General features: G+C 43.0%; 1 protein-coding gene and 1 long non-coding RNA gene across 4 annotated transcripts in view; one reads left to right on the top strand and one right to left on the bottom strand.

The window, feature by feature from the left end:
* Positions 1 to 16990, bottom strand: part of LOC102217435 (pre-B-cell leukemia transcription factor 1) — a 79335-nt gene that overhangs the window by 52046 nt on the left and 10299 nt on the right. The window lies entirely within an intron of this gene.
* Positions 10175 to 15057, top strand: LOC111609702. Its single transcript, XR_002753272.1, has 3 exons — positions 10175 to 10369; positions 10476 to 10663; positions 13617 to 15057. It is a non-coding gene; the product is annotated as an uncharacterized LOC111609702 (long non-coding RNA).

The following is a 16990-nucleotide window of genomic DNA, read 5'->3' as shown; positions in this document are numbered from 1 at the left end:
AGGGACTTGAAGTGAAGCTCGTCTTTCTTCTCCTCCTCCGAGTTTAAGCAGCGGAGCGTCAGAACCCGGCTTTAATAATTGAGGCAGAGACTGCAGGGTACTCTGCTCGGGCCTCCTTGATGTGAGGAGTCCTTAAAAGATGCATGGATGCCTCCCCAGAGGGAGATGGAGAGGCTCCAGAGCCGAGGCGCTCTCTACATTTAAAGATTATGTGTGCATCCGCCGGAGCAAGATGACCAGAAAAATGCTCAGAGGACCATTATTCCTCCTCGCCGCGCTGCCGGGCACGGGCACCGGCCTGATAAGATGCTATCAATATTCATGCCTCTAAATCAATTATATCCACATGTATTTCAAATGCAAATTGTTTGGAAGACGGAGGACTCTGGGAGGGATTCTGCAGACTGCAATAATCACACGCAGGGTATAGAAAGCAAGGTAAACAAGCACTTAGACGCAGCAGAGAGCAATAAGGATTCCAGTAAACATAAATGTGTCAGCTGCTTACAGCAAACACATTTAGAGGGGCTTCTACTTAACTCTGACTGCAGCTCAGACTGAGCCCACTCACATGGATCACCTCCCCGCCTCCCACCACACATCATCAGGAGCCGGGGTCTAAATTATTGATCCGCTGGATTCATCAGCATAGCGGTCACGTCTGAGAGCGAGCGGAGGTGGGGATCTAACTGTGGATGTGTCCCCACGCTGCAGCTGACATCATTAGGAGGAGCTCTCATTAAGGCGGAGGATGAGTGGAACGGAGAGCTGCCTGAGGGGGGCGCTGTGGGTGTTTAATGCTTTCCCCTGGGCTTCCAGATCGCTCCGATTGGATCAAGAGGTGAAACACACACAACCGTGTCCGTGGACGCAATAACAAATGTTCCAAATTGTTCCAGAAATTATTGCGATAAACGATAATATTGTCCTTTTGAGACCATCGTTAACCAAAAGTATAAAGATTAGGGATAAACTTTTTTCGCTTCCGATACCAATATCGATATCTCAGGTTTAGTATCAGCTCATAATGGTCCAATACAGAAAAACTGCCAAATTGACTTCTTCTTTAAACACTGACCTCAAGGTACTGAATTACACATTTATCTAGTAACTCTGCCCCAGTACAGCACATTTAAATATACCAACAGCTTCACAATATTTGACAAACGTGTAAAAACAACACAACTTTCATTTGTCCAGTCAGCACAATTAGGAGTAGAAAAGATCGCATGATTATGATGTTTGTTGTATTGTTTTGTTTATTTGCTACTGTTTTACAACAAATGTGACATATTGACTCAACACTCCCATGTATTTTCTACGGAACTTGTGCTGTAATCTTTTACAGTCGTCCAGGCAAAGGACCGGTGAAATTTGTACATGTGCAATTTCAAGCTTTTGCACACGCAGGCTAGCCATACGCAGGCTAGCCAAATGCAGACTGGCCTCAGGCAGGCTAGCAACACATGGACTAGCAACGCAATACAAGAAAGTTAAAAAATTTTCAACTTTTGTCACTGTTATTGCTATTGGGTCCTGTGTGCTGTGTTCACCTCCAATAGAGCCCGTTACTAAGGAAACGAGAAGGAGTGGTGTCGATCGATGCACCAGAGTGAAGCATTTTGTCATCCAATGTCTTTGGTAGAAAGAGACAGAAATCGTGATGAAACTAAAAAAGCATGAAACTGGAACTTATCGAGCTCAGGTTTATCTGTCGGGCGACTAACTAACTTTTTCTCTTTTTTTTATCGCGACAGACATCGAGGTGGAAACACGTCAGATCAACAGCAACTTGTTAGGATTTAGGTCAGCGGTGTCAGTGTGTAACCCAGGTTTAATAAATTAGGGAAAAACGAGCGATCAAACACGCGAGCACGAAGGAGCAATCTCTGCTCTGCTTGTTTTATTTCTGCTGCCAAGGGAACCCACCGGGCTCCGGTGCCCCCAGGTGGTTCCCCCGCCTCGCTCTCAGTGAATCACACAAAAATCTACATGTGAGTGTGTGCTGCACATAAAATGCAAAATGACTCTCAAGAGAAAGGTTGAAAGTACAGAAGAAAAAACCTGAATAAACTGACAATGGCAGCATAATGAATATTTGATTTGTTCCTATTTATGGAAGATATTTTAGAAAAGAGCTGCCAGAAATAACAATACTATATATGAGCCAGCACTTCACAGGAAAAACAACAGGAAAAAAAAGACACTGGATGTTACTGAGTCCAAGCTAGGTGGCTAAATGTGAGCAGGATGGAGATTTCCTCATTCATTTTTCAGGATCCGAGTGCATTAGGAGGGGAACGGAGTCTTGTCGCGTCTCCCTGAAGGAGGAGACGCTGAGCAGAGCGCACACAGGAAGCTGGAAGATGTGCATGCTACACTTCCATTTGTGCCAAAATGGCTTTCACAGCCACCAGTGAAGTCCATGAATCTTTTCTGTCACGTCGCGTTCTCGGTGTCGGCTCGCCTCACGCTGCGACTCCGGAGCTTTCCTAAGTGGCTCGGCGCCGCGCCACTAGGCCACGCCCCTCGTTAGCGGGGAGGGTTCATTATGCAAATCGTCCTGCTGGAGCCATATCAACGAGGCGCACGCTCCGTTATCATTCCCCGCCGCCGGGGCTCTTCTTCTCCCCGATCGCTCATACGGAATCATGGCCTAATAGCATCCCATTAACATAATTGCCAGCACAACTAGTGTTCCGTGTCTCCGAGCCACTCTGCTGCTCTGCCAGCTGAAAACGGAGGAGAGGATTGGTGAGGGGAGGGGAGGAGGGTGATGGGGGGAGGAAAGAAATTTAATTAAGCCAACACGTCGGCCACTCCCTCCAGAAGCGAATGTCTGCTTTTAGTGTGTGTGTGTGTTCTTCAAAAACTGGAGAAAGGAACTCCAGGATGCAGAGAAACAGCTGAGCTGTTCGGTCCGTCCCGACGAGCCGCCTGCCGTTCTCAATAGCATCCTCATTATTTTTTTAATTGATCTTTAATTGAAATATATCACAGCACGGATTCCACAAATCTCCCCTAAAGTGGAGATGAGGCCTTTTCAGGCCTATTAACGCATCTTTAATTAAGGTGGCGCCTTCCTCCAGACTAACAAGCCGTGGACTTCCAGTGCGGATCCCACAGGATTCATCCGAAGGATTCCTTTGTGATCTGGGGGGGATGATAGGTGTGCAGTTTCTCACTCCTCTAAGCGTTCTGCAGCAGCAGCTGTAGTTGCAAACAGGGAACGATAATCGTGCACTGCACTCCTCCATGCTGCTTTTAACCACCCGCCTTCCCTCCCCCCTACAGATGCCACCCGTGCTGCTCTGATGAATTCATTGACAATCTTCCATCCAGCAGTGCCATTACTGAAGCAGAGGGAGCCACACAGGAGGGACGGCGTCTCTGACCGTGTTCTGGCCACTTCCATTGGGAAAGAACAGTGGCAGCCCCACTTATAGCTAAAGCACACGGCACATGTTTGGACTTGTCATCAAACCCAGACTGTTATGCACTACCTGAGAAACAATGTCCATTTGAGATTAGCTCGTATTGTTCAACTGGGGCTGAGACTTTGATGCATTAATTGTGATCAGTTAATTACGTAGGTTTTAACACATTAAAGTTTTAATGCAATTAATTTTTTTATGTTACATTCAGAGGTTCCACCCGGAACCTTTGTATTCACAAGTTTCTGGTACGGCCATAAATCTGCAAGCGACATCAGCAAACAGCAGAAGCTGCCTCTCTTGGCTCACTAGGGGTTAATTTTAGCTTCAGAAATTTATCTGATCGGACGCTGGAAAAGACTATTGTTGTGTTCAAGATGTGCTAAAAGGAGTTAGCCTATCAGCAAAGCCATCCAAGGCTAAACTAGCACCTCAATGCTAATCTTGTGGCAGCAGCAGCATGCTAATGTCTGAGTCCACAGTCCTCATTTCTGAAGGAGTTCCATGAATGATCAGGAGTTCCTGAAACTCAGTAAGATGAAGGGATAGAATAGAGATTTGCACCAATCTTATGGTTGAATAACCTGAATAACAAATTAAAAACAATATAAATTTGCTGTTCAGGTCACATGTCAATAATTTAGCAGCAAACAGGGTTTTTGAATAGAATATGTTGCTCATTTTGTCAATACAAGGCAATTAATTCAGTCAAATGCATTTTTTGGAGTTCTACCACTAGATTTGACCCTTTTTCTGATTCTCATAAATCAGAAAACAACATGAATCAAAGCACATGGTGTTGGTGGATGCATCAATAGGCTGAAAATACACCAATTTCAAAAATTTTAAGCATTTAATGAAGGATTTAACCTGCTGTTTGTTGATAAGAGCCAATCAAGGGACAAAATGACTGACTCCTGCTGCATCTCTGGCCGGCTGATTGGTGCATCTCTGATTTACAGTGTGTGAGGTGAAAAGGCTCATCAGAATGCTGGATCAGAGCAGGGTGAACGTAGGGAGAGCTTCTCCCCCCTCCGCAGCTCCACGGCTCCATAACACGTCGGGGCTCGTTACGCTGCTCACCATGACAGCTAAATAAAGCGCAATTAGCAGCCAACCAGGCATGCTCACTGCTGACTTCATCCCCCAAATTATCCTGGAGAGCCAAAAATGAGAGCAGCAACAACTTGTGAGCGGAAAGCAATCCCATCAATTGCGACACACAAAAAAAACCGAGGTGAAAGGGGGCGTGTCCACTGGCTTGTCTCTTAATTGGATGATTAAAAGTTGGCTTGCCCCCAATGGTCAGGAAATCAGCACCGTGGCGGTTGGTGGGAAGCGCTTAAAACAAACAAGCGCTCGCCCAGACCGCTTCCTGACTCTTTTCTCAGCCGGTTTTAATTTGACACCTTGAGCTGGGGGTAACTGGGAGGGGAGCGCGCGGAGCCGCAGAGGAATTCATTAGGCGCGGTGCTGCAGGGTCCTGGCTTGAAGCGTTAATGACATTGGAGGATAAGGAAACGAGACAGGCCAGACGCAAAATGAAATAAACATGAGGAGCGTCAGCGCTGACAGCGGCGGGGAGAGGGACACACTCGCTCGGGCCAGAGACCTTCAGCCCCATTCCACCCCCCACCACAGACAAAAAGATCAGAACAGAAACAATATCGCAATCGCTCTCAAATTCCCGCTGACAGACGCAACGTGGTGGCGCGCCAGGGCGTTGATCTCCGTATCATTAAAAATATCCATCACTCGGAGCTCCTGCAGCATTCAGATCGGCGGCTGCAATTAAATTATTAATGTCACAGCAGACAGCAACCTCTTCACCCCCCACCCTCAAACCCCAATCCCCTCCCAGCCACCATACAAACTGCACACTTAATGCTGCTGCTGAAAGACATTAAAAATACAGCAATCTCTGTCTGCCTTCACACCGGATCAATTCAGATGACTGCAAAAACAACACAGAGGGAGAAAACCGAAGCGCTACAATAACACAGCCATGACACGTGCCTTCCAGGGCCTGAGCTGAATTAAAATCTACCCTGAATGAATATTCCACAAAAAGAAAAACAACTTCTACTAGATTCTTCCTCTTCTTTACCTGTCTGCTCTTAGAAAAACATCCAGAAAGTCAGTTTTGACAGATTGTGTTCTGTGTGCAGCCGTGTGTGTGAGCTCTGCTCGTACCAACCAGAGGAACGGTCCCAAACAGGAACGCCTGCTTTGTTGCTCCTGCTGGAAAGTAGCTGTTGCACCTTCCTACCTTGGAGAAAACTATTCAGCACTTGGCACAAATGGATCCAGCAGTTATCCGATGTAACACATGTTCTGATCTGATCTGGTGGTTCTGGTTCTCTGCAAATACCTATTTATTTCCAAAGGATAGTAGTGGAATGCAGGAGTAAGAAGTCTTAATTACATTTTTAATCTCTTTTAAAAAAGTGCATGTTTTTGGTTGATGCATTAAAAGACCAAAAGTGGATGTAGCTCTTAGCTTTGATCCATTTAAATAACTAAATATTTGCCAAGCATTAGACCGTCTGTCTGAAAGCCCTGGGAGTCTAAATAAAACCTTCTAATTGCTACAAATTGCCACAAAGATATTGATTCACATTTTCCAGACACTTTTAGTTCTTTACCATTACATAAAGTCCTTTCTACTTTCCGTGGATTTTAGCATCTCAGTCAATGAAATATTCATCAGGGTGGTTAGAGTCTATCCAGCTTGCCAAATATACTACAGATATGGCAGAGTGAGAATGAACGACACTTGAAATATGAAATCCAACCCAATGTTGTGTCCAATCAGTCCTCAACCAATGCAATTTTGTAGGAAATGACCACATGGTGCTCCTTTAGCAACATGGTTTTTTTTCCACAAGAGAAAGTAAATTAGAAACTGTGTTCTAAAGAACACTTAATAGCTATAGATTAATCCAGTCTAGCCATTATACCCTGACTCAATTTAATGCTACAGAAGTTTTTGTGCTTTCACAGAGATTGCGTCATGTTTCATAAATCTTGATTTGTGTTTGTAAGGTACAGTAAAAAATTGTATAGTTATTTCAATTCTAGACTTGATCAAATGCAGTATAGACATACTGAGTTAGCCATTTAGTTTAACTCCTAAGCAGATGTATTTGTTAGTAGCAAACAGTTAACCTGCAGTACTCAGAGTGCCTGACAAATCAAATCTATGAATTATCTAAAAGGCTGCCAGATGAAACCTTTAAAAGTGTCGGCAGCCTCTGCGGTGCTTATAGAAGTGAGAGTTTCTCGTAGGCTAGCAAAAAGTCGACTGTCGAAACAACACGGCAACTCGAGAACTACTTCCTCTTTTATTTCAGAATAAGAGTCCCAAACAGCAACGGAAAGGTGCTTTGTCAGATGATTTTACTTTCAACTTGAAAACTTATTCATCTTTAATTTCAAAAAAGGATTCTCAACAGCAAACTAGCTGCATTTAACCAGTCCCTGTCCCAAGCCACTGTCCCTCCCTGCCTAAAGTCCTCTACCATTGTCCCCCTGCCGAAAAGAACCAACATCAACACCCTGAACGACTACCGCCCAGTGGCACTCACACCGATCATCATGAAGTGCTTTGAGAGACTGGTGCGGAGTCACATCCTCGCTAGCCTGCCTGCTGAGCTGGACCCTCTCCAATTTGCCTACAAAGCAAAGAGGTCCACAGAGGACGCTGTATCCACTGCACTTCATGCTGCCCTGACCCACTTAGAGAAGCAGGGGAGCTATGCCAGAATGCTCTTTGTGGACTTCAGCTCAGAATTTAATACCATACTTCCCCAACGTCTGGTGTCCAAGCTAGCAAACCTTGGGCTCCCATCAGCCACCTGCAGTTAGATCCTGGACTTCCTAACAGGTCGCTCCCAGAGGGTCAGACTGGGCCCCCACACCTCCACTGCTCTGAGCCTGAATACCGGATCGCCACAGGGTTGCATGCTCAGCCCACTTCTCTACACCCTCTACACTCATGACTGTGTCTCCAACCACCTCAGCAACAAGATCATAAAGTTTGCAGATGACACAACTGTTGTTGGTCTCATCTCAGTCGGGAAGGGGGAGCTGGAGTACAGGGATGAGGTGAAACGGCTGTCAGAGTGGTGCAAAGACAATAACCTGCTACTCAACATCTCCAAAACAAAGGAGCTGGTGATCGACTTCAGGAAGAACAAAACGGACATCCAGCCTCTCACCATCAGTGGGACCTGTGTGGAGAGGGTCCCAGTGTTCAGGTTTCTGGGCATGGAGTTGGAGGACAAGCTAACCTGGAGCACCAACACCAAGGAGCTGTTGAAGAAGGCACAGCAGAGACTGTACTTTCTGAGAATACTCAAGAAGAACCGTCTCCCCTCAGACCTGCTGCAGGCCTTCTATCACTGCTCCATACAGAGTGTGCTCACGTACAGTCTGTGTGTCTGGTACGGCAGCAGCACATCTGCGGACAAGAAGGCGCTCCAGAGGGTTGGTAGGGCAGCAGAGAGAACCATAGGCTGCCCCCTCCCCACTATGGAACAGATTTACACTTCCAGGCTCCACAAGAAAGTTTTGGACATTTTAAATGACTCTTCACACCCTGGCCATGGGCTCTTCCAGCTGCTGCCATTAGGCAAGAGATACAGAGCAATAAAAACCAGCATAAATCGCCTAAAAAACAGTTTTTACCCGATGGCAATCATGGCACTAAATTCAAAGGCATAATAACTTCTGCTCTTGACACCACTTTGTTATAAATGTAAATTCTGTTGCGACACCTCCAGGCACTGCAACCATCTTCTGATGTCTAAGTTTAGTTCTCATTTTGTACTATTCATTTCTTTATCTTGGTATATTACGTATATACACATAACCTGCATCTTAACTCGAGTCAAGCAAATCTCAATCTCGTTGTAATCTGTTGATGACAATGACAAATAAATCTTATCTTATCTTTCCATTGACCATACAATTGCATAAATTGGAATAGATTCGCTGAAATTCGGTTAACATTGGGTAAAATGTTTTCACACTAGGGTGAGGTGCTTTTTTGGCATTTGACAACACTGCAATGGAATTGCTTTTTGCGTCACACTCGTGATGTGATCAATAATCTGATCACATCACAAACAAAGATGACAGGAAGTGGTAGGAGGATGTTGGCGCGGCATGTGTTTCTAATAATTTATCACAAGAACAAACTTAATCATGAGTGATTTTAATTGTGTTTGTTTTAAATGGAAACACTGCAATTGCATAATAATGTTTGTTTTTTTATATTAGTGGGATATCAACAAAATTTTGCACGTGTTAGTGTTTTATCAGATAGTCTAACTTTAAACTCAATAATTACTTTCTCTTTTATTTCAAAATAAGATTCTCAAACAGCGACAGAACAGTGCTTCGTCAGATAATTTAACTTACAGAGGAAATATTGTGGCGCCGCGATGGTGGAAGTATCCCAGTGCAACAACCTGTACTGGTACTAATATAGTAGTTTGAATAATAGGTGATATTCATCTAATTCTTACTGCCTAAATCTTGCAGGTGCTCCTTTGACAACTCACACCTCTGCTTACCCCGTCATCCATATCTTTCAAAAAGGAAATCCTGTTAACTCCACAAACAGAGAACTTCTTCATAAGCTCCTTTGTAGAAGAAGCACATTGTTAGCTGAAGCAGAGCCTCTGTGCAAAGCAGGAACAATTCAAACAAAGGAACCAGTGATTCTCTCTGAGGATGGATGAGTGTGGTCTGTTTGGAAGGCGTTTTCATGAATCTCTTTCATTTGTGTTTCTCAAAGAACATAATAAATCTGCCAGTCATTGTGTCAGCCAGTCAGGACGCTGCCCTGCTCTGCAATGCATTGAGATCCAACCATGCGCTACACCAGTTCTGCTTTTGTAAGGTGACAGACAACCAATCACAAGGTTGGAATATACCAGAAGGAGGACCAAACTTTCACTGGAAGAGACATGTTCAGAGACATAGGGTGTTTTCACACCTGATGGTCCGGTAGACTCGGTTCAATTGGGGACCAAAATTTGTTACATTTTCAGCTGCTGCGGTTTTCTCTTTCACACTGCACTGTGTCAAACAATCCAAACCCTTTGAAAGACTTGTTTATACCTGTGCTGGCGTTACACCAAGAACCACTGAAGGAAACGGCACAAAAACCTCAGAAAAAGACGCTTTCTTCTTCATAAAATGTAAGCAAAAATTAAATTGTGTCAGATTTTAGTGGTTGTAGTATTTCAGCTTTATCGTCGGTAAAAGACCAACGAGTCAATTTCTCACGCTAGTCATTGACTCATACGTTTGTTTGGTTGTATTTACCCAGAATGCCTTACGCTATTGTCCGCTTCCTACTTTTGTAGCAGTCTTCAAATTGGCAATTGTATATTCATTTGAACCAAACCACAATTCACTTCAACCAAACCGAGAGCTGGGTTTGTAGGCGGACCAGAGTTAGCTCTTTTGATCCACATCAGAGTTTGATCATTCATTCACACCTCCCCAAATGAACTGGACTTTCTAAGCAAACAAACTACAGCTGGATTAAAGTGGACTAAGCAGGTTTGGTATGAATGCATCCATAATGACATGGCAAAAAACTGGTTCTCTGGCACTACAGGACTGGATCCAGCTTTTGGAGGAAAAGCCTTCCTGGATGCTCATGCTTCCATCTCTCTAAGCTGCTGGACTTCAAACCGGTCATTGCTCTGGGAATGGGAGGGAGCACATGTTGCCGACACCTGTCTTTCCCAGGACGGGAGGGCCTTTATGACGTAGAACCAGCCGGAGACAGATCTGACAGGGTTGCTGACAAGGACTGGGCTGCACGCTGGGAGCAACACCACGGGCCAACACAAACAAGACTTTCTCTCCTCTCTGGGCGTGCAGCAATGGCTACAGCTGGCAGCTGAGAAGTCTCAGTGAGTGTACACTTCACAAACATGCAAAATCAAAAGCAGCTTCAACTGTGGTTCTCTGAGTCTTCAAACTCAGCACACAAAGGATCTCTCTCTTTCTCTCTTCTAGAGCTGTTAATTAAGTCTGCCTCGCTCAGCACGCTTCCATTTTCTGAGACCCGGTCCAAAGCAGACGCCTCCTAATTGTTATCGAGTCGGCATGGAGAAAGTCTGAGCAGCAACAAGCTCAAAGAATAAAGCTTCCTCTGAGGCAACGGGAATTGGGCGAGGAGCAGCAGAACCAGAAGAGTTACAGAGGTGAGACTCAGGGTTATAATAATTTTGGGTTTGTCTTTCTAGTTTAGTTTTATTTCATTGTAACTTTTTGTCTAATTCAGTTTGTTTTTAGAGTGTGTTTTCTAGTTTTTATTATTTAAATGTTGTTTAGTTTTTGTTAGTCATTGTGGCAGTTTTAGTTTTTTTCATACTTTGATCAATTTTCAGGTGCAAAATTCAAAGTATTACATTGTGATTTTGTATACATTGATTGGATAATGAATACCCAACAGAAGACACCATTTTCAAAAAATGTACTCAATTATTGTTTAACAACCAACTGACTCTGGTGTTTTCTCCCAACTTTTGCTGTTACTATTTTACAAACTAGCGTTAGCGCCGCCACGATAATTACGGAATGATGTAATATGCCGACAGCTGATGTAAACTACTTATGTGGGGGGGAATTCATTTCCTACCAGCTCAAAAGGCCAAAAAATAGATTTATAAAAACAAAATCCTAGAATATTATATCTATAATCTGAGTATGTCTTAGTTAGTTTTATAAACACATAATGTAGTCCCAGTCAATTATAGTTTTTCCCCATTTCAGTTTTTGTTAGTTTTAGTTAACTGTAGTAACCTTGGTGTGGCTCCAGCTGCGTCGGCCCGGCAGTTTGCCCTGCTCTCTGACCGCAGTCACAACAATATGACAAACTGGCCTCATTTTGCTTTTAATTAATCACGCCGTGCTGACAGCTACCTGAGCCACACGTCGTCATCCGTCAGAAGGAGAGGAAGCCCCAGCCACACGTAATAAGAGAGGAGGATGCACCTCATTACCTGACTTCCTATGCGGCAGAGAGAAGAGACGGAGACATTTTCCTTCTGATTTCCCTCTGAGTCCCAGGAGTTAGCAGCAAACTAAGTGTATATAGACCCCATTAGATGCCACACATTTGTCCTGCAGTCTAAAAGATGTTTCACAGCTTTCTCTAGCTGTTCTGTTGCACAGCAGATTTCATTTGTGAAACAGTATATTAAGGTGCCGAGGGCAACGCTGCAAATAATGAGCTGGACTGCTCTGTGGCAACGGGGCAAAATGCTTTCAGAGTCCTTCAAGTTAAACTTGGAGGATTTGTTTTCTGTTAAAGTGTCCTCTGATTATTTTTACATTCTCAATTACAACACTAAGAACATTTATTTTAGTTTGTTTCCAAAAGTTAGCTCAGAAAATTACATTTACAGTGGGGAACATAAATATTTTATACTTGTATTTGATTTTTCAGGTATCCCTAAAGATACCTGAACAGGTCTAATATTTTGTTTCAAGCTAGTCTTCCTCCACTGTCCAGGTTTTGTATATGCAGGTGACATGAATACTTTTAAGGAGCGTTTATCTGACTTGGTGAGGAATTATGCACATTTTAATGACTTTTCACTAAATAACTACAAAGACTGTCAAGTGGCTAAAACTTCTGTAATGTTGTACAATTGTAATGGACATTGCAACATTTTCGTCCATGGAGGAGGTTGTCTGTAGAAAGGTGTGGCGGTCTCTCTGTGACCATTTCATAAAAACAAAATGGAGGCTGCAGGGAGGGAGTGATTCCATCTAAACATGGATTAATGTTTAAAACTTAATGAATATGAAAATGACTCCATTTGACATTCTTCCTTGCACAACAGACTGGTGTAGATTATGCTTTGTACACATATGTATTACAGGGATTTACGATCCACTTTGTAAAATTCCGATACTGATGTCAGTATTTAAGGTTTAGTATTAGCTGATATCGATCCGATACAGATATTGACGTCGGATTGGTGCATCTCTAATAAATTGAAGGAGAAACCACTATAAATACTCATTTCCAATTAAAAATCAGTTTTGAATCAAATCATGGTCCCAAAAATTTGAATCTAATGTCATCTCCAGTCTTCTGTATCTCTTCATTCATTCTGGCTAATCAGCTCCTGCAGCTCCTAAATTGGCTGATTTGCAAAAGCTAGCCAATAGCATGTCAAGCAGCACTGGGCCTTGTTATTTTAGTTCCCAAAGCTGCATTTTTTTCTAATATTTTAGATATAATGTTACTGCTAAATTGGTAATCAGAAAGTGGATGTAAAGTCTCTGACCGGTGGATTTGCTCCGTTCAATAATCTGGACATTGTCTGCGTCCTTCCTTCCAAACTCACAGGGTGTTTTTCATTAAAAGCTAGAGCTGTGTCCACAGGACGCTGTGTGACAACAGAAAGTCATTGTTCCAGTCCTTCACAGAGGAGCCATGCTGCCTCTCAGGATTCAGCCAGTCTGCAGATGATTGACAGCTCCATCTTTACAGAGGCCATCCACGAACAAAAAAAAAAAAAAGGACCAGGAACACAGGGGCCATCCCCGCCCACCCAGCCAAACTCGAGAATGCAGGTTATAAAGAAAAAGAAACCAAGCAGCTCTCTACTACGTCAGATTTATTATTCATATCCGCCTGCCTTACCTTCCAACTCACAAACACGCCACTACAAGGTTTATATGGCAATGAGCGCCTTGCTATAATAAAATCTTGCATCTGGAGATCATGTAGCATTGGTAGGCACAAATTGTCACTTTCATTTGGGAGGCAAATATGGTTGGAGTGAAACAGAGCTTGATAGATATCATCTACAGCCTGGAGGTGTGGCTGGGGGTGTGTGGGGTGTGTTAGGGTAATAGTCTCCCTGAACTCACACAAATAAATGTTTCACAGTCTGTGCTGACATAGTTAAAAATGAAGAGGAATGTAGCGATGTAAAACTCTCTACAAGCTGTTAATATTTCATGACTAGCCGCTCTGACACTGTCAGTGTCTGCCTAATTTGTATGGCGCACAAGGAGGGAAGCTGGAGAGTGCTGGGTGTAGAAGGAGACGTAAGATAAAGGTGACAAAAAATGCCGCCAAAAAAGACTTGAGTTTGTGCCGAGCTGACGTTTTTTTTTTTTCCCCTGCCTTTTTAGGGGGTAAAGTCAGCATGCTACAAAGAACATTTGAAATGGCCCATTTAACAGCACTGTACTGCGCTCCCGGCCCAGGGCGCCATTTGCATATCTCCGATCGGATGAAGATGGATGGAGAAAATCAGTGTCAGTGAGATGAGCATTTTATCAAGGTTACGCTATCCTCCAAACTCTTAAAACCTCTTTATCTCATCTCTGTTGTCAGAATATTAACTTATCAACACCAGCCTTTTGTTGAAGTGAAAGGACGGAGCGACGGGGTTTATCTGCTGGAGGAGAGGCGACACGCCGGCCAGCCGGCTTCCAGAGGAGCAACGACATTTATTTCAAAATGATTTCATCATGAAATGTAAGACAAGGGCTAATGGTGTCCATCAGAATTTCCTCAAACTGATGTTCATTTTTCATTGTTTTATCTTATAGTAAGTGTGTAAACATACACAGATGAATTCAACATAAAGTTATATTAACTGTTTTCTGATTAGCCTGCAGGTTCTGTTGCTAAACAGCAAGCCAAAATCACTACCTGTTCACCAAACAGGGTGCTGTTCATTATGGCCAAACTACGGTGGCCCCGACAGGCAAACTGTTTCAGCAAATCAAATTTAAAAACACAACAACATATTCTAAAACCCAGCACAACTACAAATTACAAAACATAATAACATTAACAAAACGGAAGTGATAGGCATCGCTGATTGGACAACAACACTTTAAACATTAGAAGCAGAAGTTATTCTGGCATTGGTACAGGCAGGCAGTCACAGCACTACGTATTGCCCAAACTGTGAAAAAGAACAAAGCTGAACAAAGGTCCAAAGAATGTCCCGACTGAAAACATTCTTGGAAAGTGGTAGATATGTTTCCATCACCAGTAGCATTCATACTTTCACCAAAATAGCTGAAGCCAGAAGAACTTCTGGTTCTTAAGTCAAAATTGCTGTCATCCAGTCAGAAATGTCTTAGGCTTCCCTCTAAGACCTACTTCTTCCGTTTTGTTAATGTTGTTTTTAAATTTGTAGTTGTGTTTAGTGATTTGTTGATGTGGTTTGTACTTCAGGGCCACCGAACCAAACATCCCTCAACTCACCCTCTCTCATCCTACACATGGAACGTTGTTTCAGAAAACATGATTCTTTCAGATGCAATTTTTCAACCAGAGATCAAACTGCACCTGCATACATGCTGAATCAGATGCAATATCTAATCCTGGTAAGAAGGACAGCTTCTTCTGATTAATTGTCGTTTGATGGACTTTAAATTGTTTAGAACCTGTACTCATTCCCAGATTGATGAGTGGCAACAGATGCTTCTCTATACTCTCTGTTGATGTCTTGCCCCGTTTGCATTGGATTACCATACTCTGTTCCAAGGTTGAAAAACTCCAGCTTTTCTAGCTGCTACTTTCCCCTTTAAAGCTCTTCACACACAGCTTTTGTATTCTGACTTCCTTGTTGTTTAATAAACAGAAGAGTGAAGTCTTGTGTGTTTTTTCATTTTTATTTTTACCCTTGATGTTAAATAATTTTTTTGATTCCAGTAAACACTAGATATGTTTCAGTTTGTCCCAAGACGCAAAGGCCTCAAATTTAAATATTGTGTACGTACTTTTAGCACTTCTTGAGCTGTTTGATTGTTTTATTTGGTTTTTCTGAGTTACTCGAAAAAAAAAAAGCATTTTTCCGGTCACAGAATCCAGGAGAGTCTCCAGCTTCTCATTGCTCAGGCAGCTACACAATATCCCTTCAACTATATGCTTTTCAAAATTAAATCAATATTTTTTTAAATGCAGCACAAACAATCAATTAAATACATATTAAATAAATTATTTGTGTATTTATTTCCAAATGTATTTAATGAATGTAATAATAACACATTTAAATTACTATCTACTGTTTTCTATTTATTGAAATTTGGTCCTTTTCTCCCTCCATATTTGGCCTGAAACCTGTTTAGAGCAAAAGTTATCAAGGCCCCAGTAGAAGCTTAGTGAAACATCACTGCACCTCTTCCTGTCCGCCTGCAGGAGCCTTCTGTTTCTCTGTTCTTCATCACTGAAGAATTTAAACGTTTTGTACTTTAACTTCACTTTCAACAACTGGTCCCATAAATGTTCCAGGAAGTTAATGAACATACGGGGCTCTAACAGCTAAACGCTACCACATATGCTCACCGTTTCCAGCCTCCGGACATCTGAACGGCGCTCCAACTGAGCGCACATCCTCCTTTTATGACAGACGTTTATAAAACAGGAAGAGGAGCTCAAAACAGTAAGCTTCAGCTATTTCTGGGAGAGGATGTCTGCAGATAACAAAGATCTGTCAGAATCTAACAGGTCCGTAGTTTAACTGAGTCCACATAAAAGGCGTTATCCACTCAGAGAAAACGTGTTGTGACCCCCTGCTGATGCTGCAAACTACCCTGCTCCCCGCTATAGGTTCCCGACCACATTGTTGGTGACGGGGCTGGGAAGCAGTCCAAAGCCACAAGACATTTCTGCTGCGGAACATTTGTTTCCTTTCAGGAAGGGTAGGGAGGCCACAGGGGCCCCAACACACTCCTATTACATCTCTCTGTCCTGCCATGCTGCATGACAGTTTATTTTAGGAAGCGCACGTTGGCACCTGAGACACAGAGCTGACAAAGCACTGCGTGTCACTTCAATGAGGCCAGTTGGTGCCGTGACAACGCCTCTGGCCATGAAGTGGGACAAGATGGACAACACGGCGCTAAACATCTCTACAAAGCAGGAAGAGAGGCTTCAGCTGCTCAAGCACTGTTCAGCTTCAGAGGGGAGCGGGGCAACGGAACGGCGGAGGGTGTTGAATAAATCTGAGCTGCAGCGAGAAGCGGCTGGCCTGGAGTCTGCTTCTGTGGCGATCACACAGTACTGACAAGATAATCAATCTCAAAAACATTTAATATAAACATGATAATTTGTTGACTCTACATCTAAAATGGCATTTTGCACCAATCGCAGGCCAATGGTTTGATGAACGCTGTAGTTGAATGAATAACCAGAATCAGATTCAGTTTAGTTAAAATTTATTCTAATTAAATAAACCATGTAAACATATAAAACTGTCGGCCAATGCAAACCAGTGGACAGCTTGTGTATCACAAGTCACCAGTTTGCATGCAGCACCCATTTTGTCAATGGCCTGATTGGACAACGCTCACCTGGCTCCACCAGAGGTCTCAAACAATAAACAAAAAATCATTTGAAGTCAATTCAGCTTTTTCTCTATCGGATCAGTATTGGCCAATACTATATCTCAGATATTGTTATTGGTATCAGAAGTGAAAAAAGTGGATCAGTGCATCTGTGCGGAAGATAAAAAGAGAAAACTGTAATATAAATATATATCTATATA

This window comes from Xiphophorus maculatus, chromosome 9, assembly GCF_002775205.1.
Source record: "Xiphophorus maculatus strain JP 163 A chromosome 9, X_maculatus-5.0-male, whole genome shotgun sequence".
Lineage (NCBI taxonomy): Eukaryota > Metazoa > Chordata > Actinopteri > Cyprinodontiformes > Poeciliidae > Xiphophorus > Xiphophorus maculatus.
Note: the sequence above shows the minus strand (reverse complement) of the source record. Positions and strands in the feature narration are given on the sequence as shown.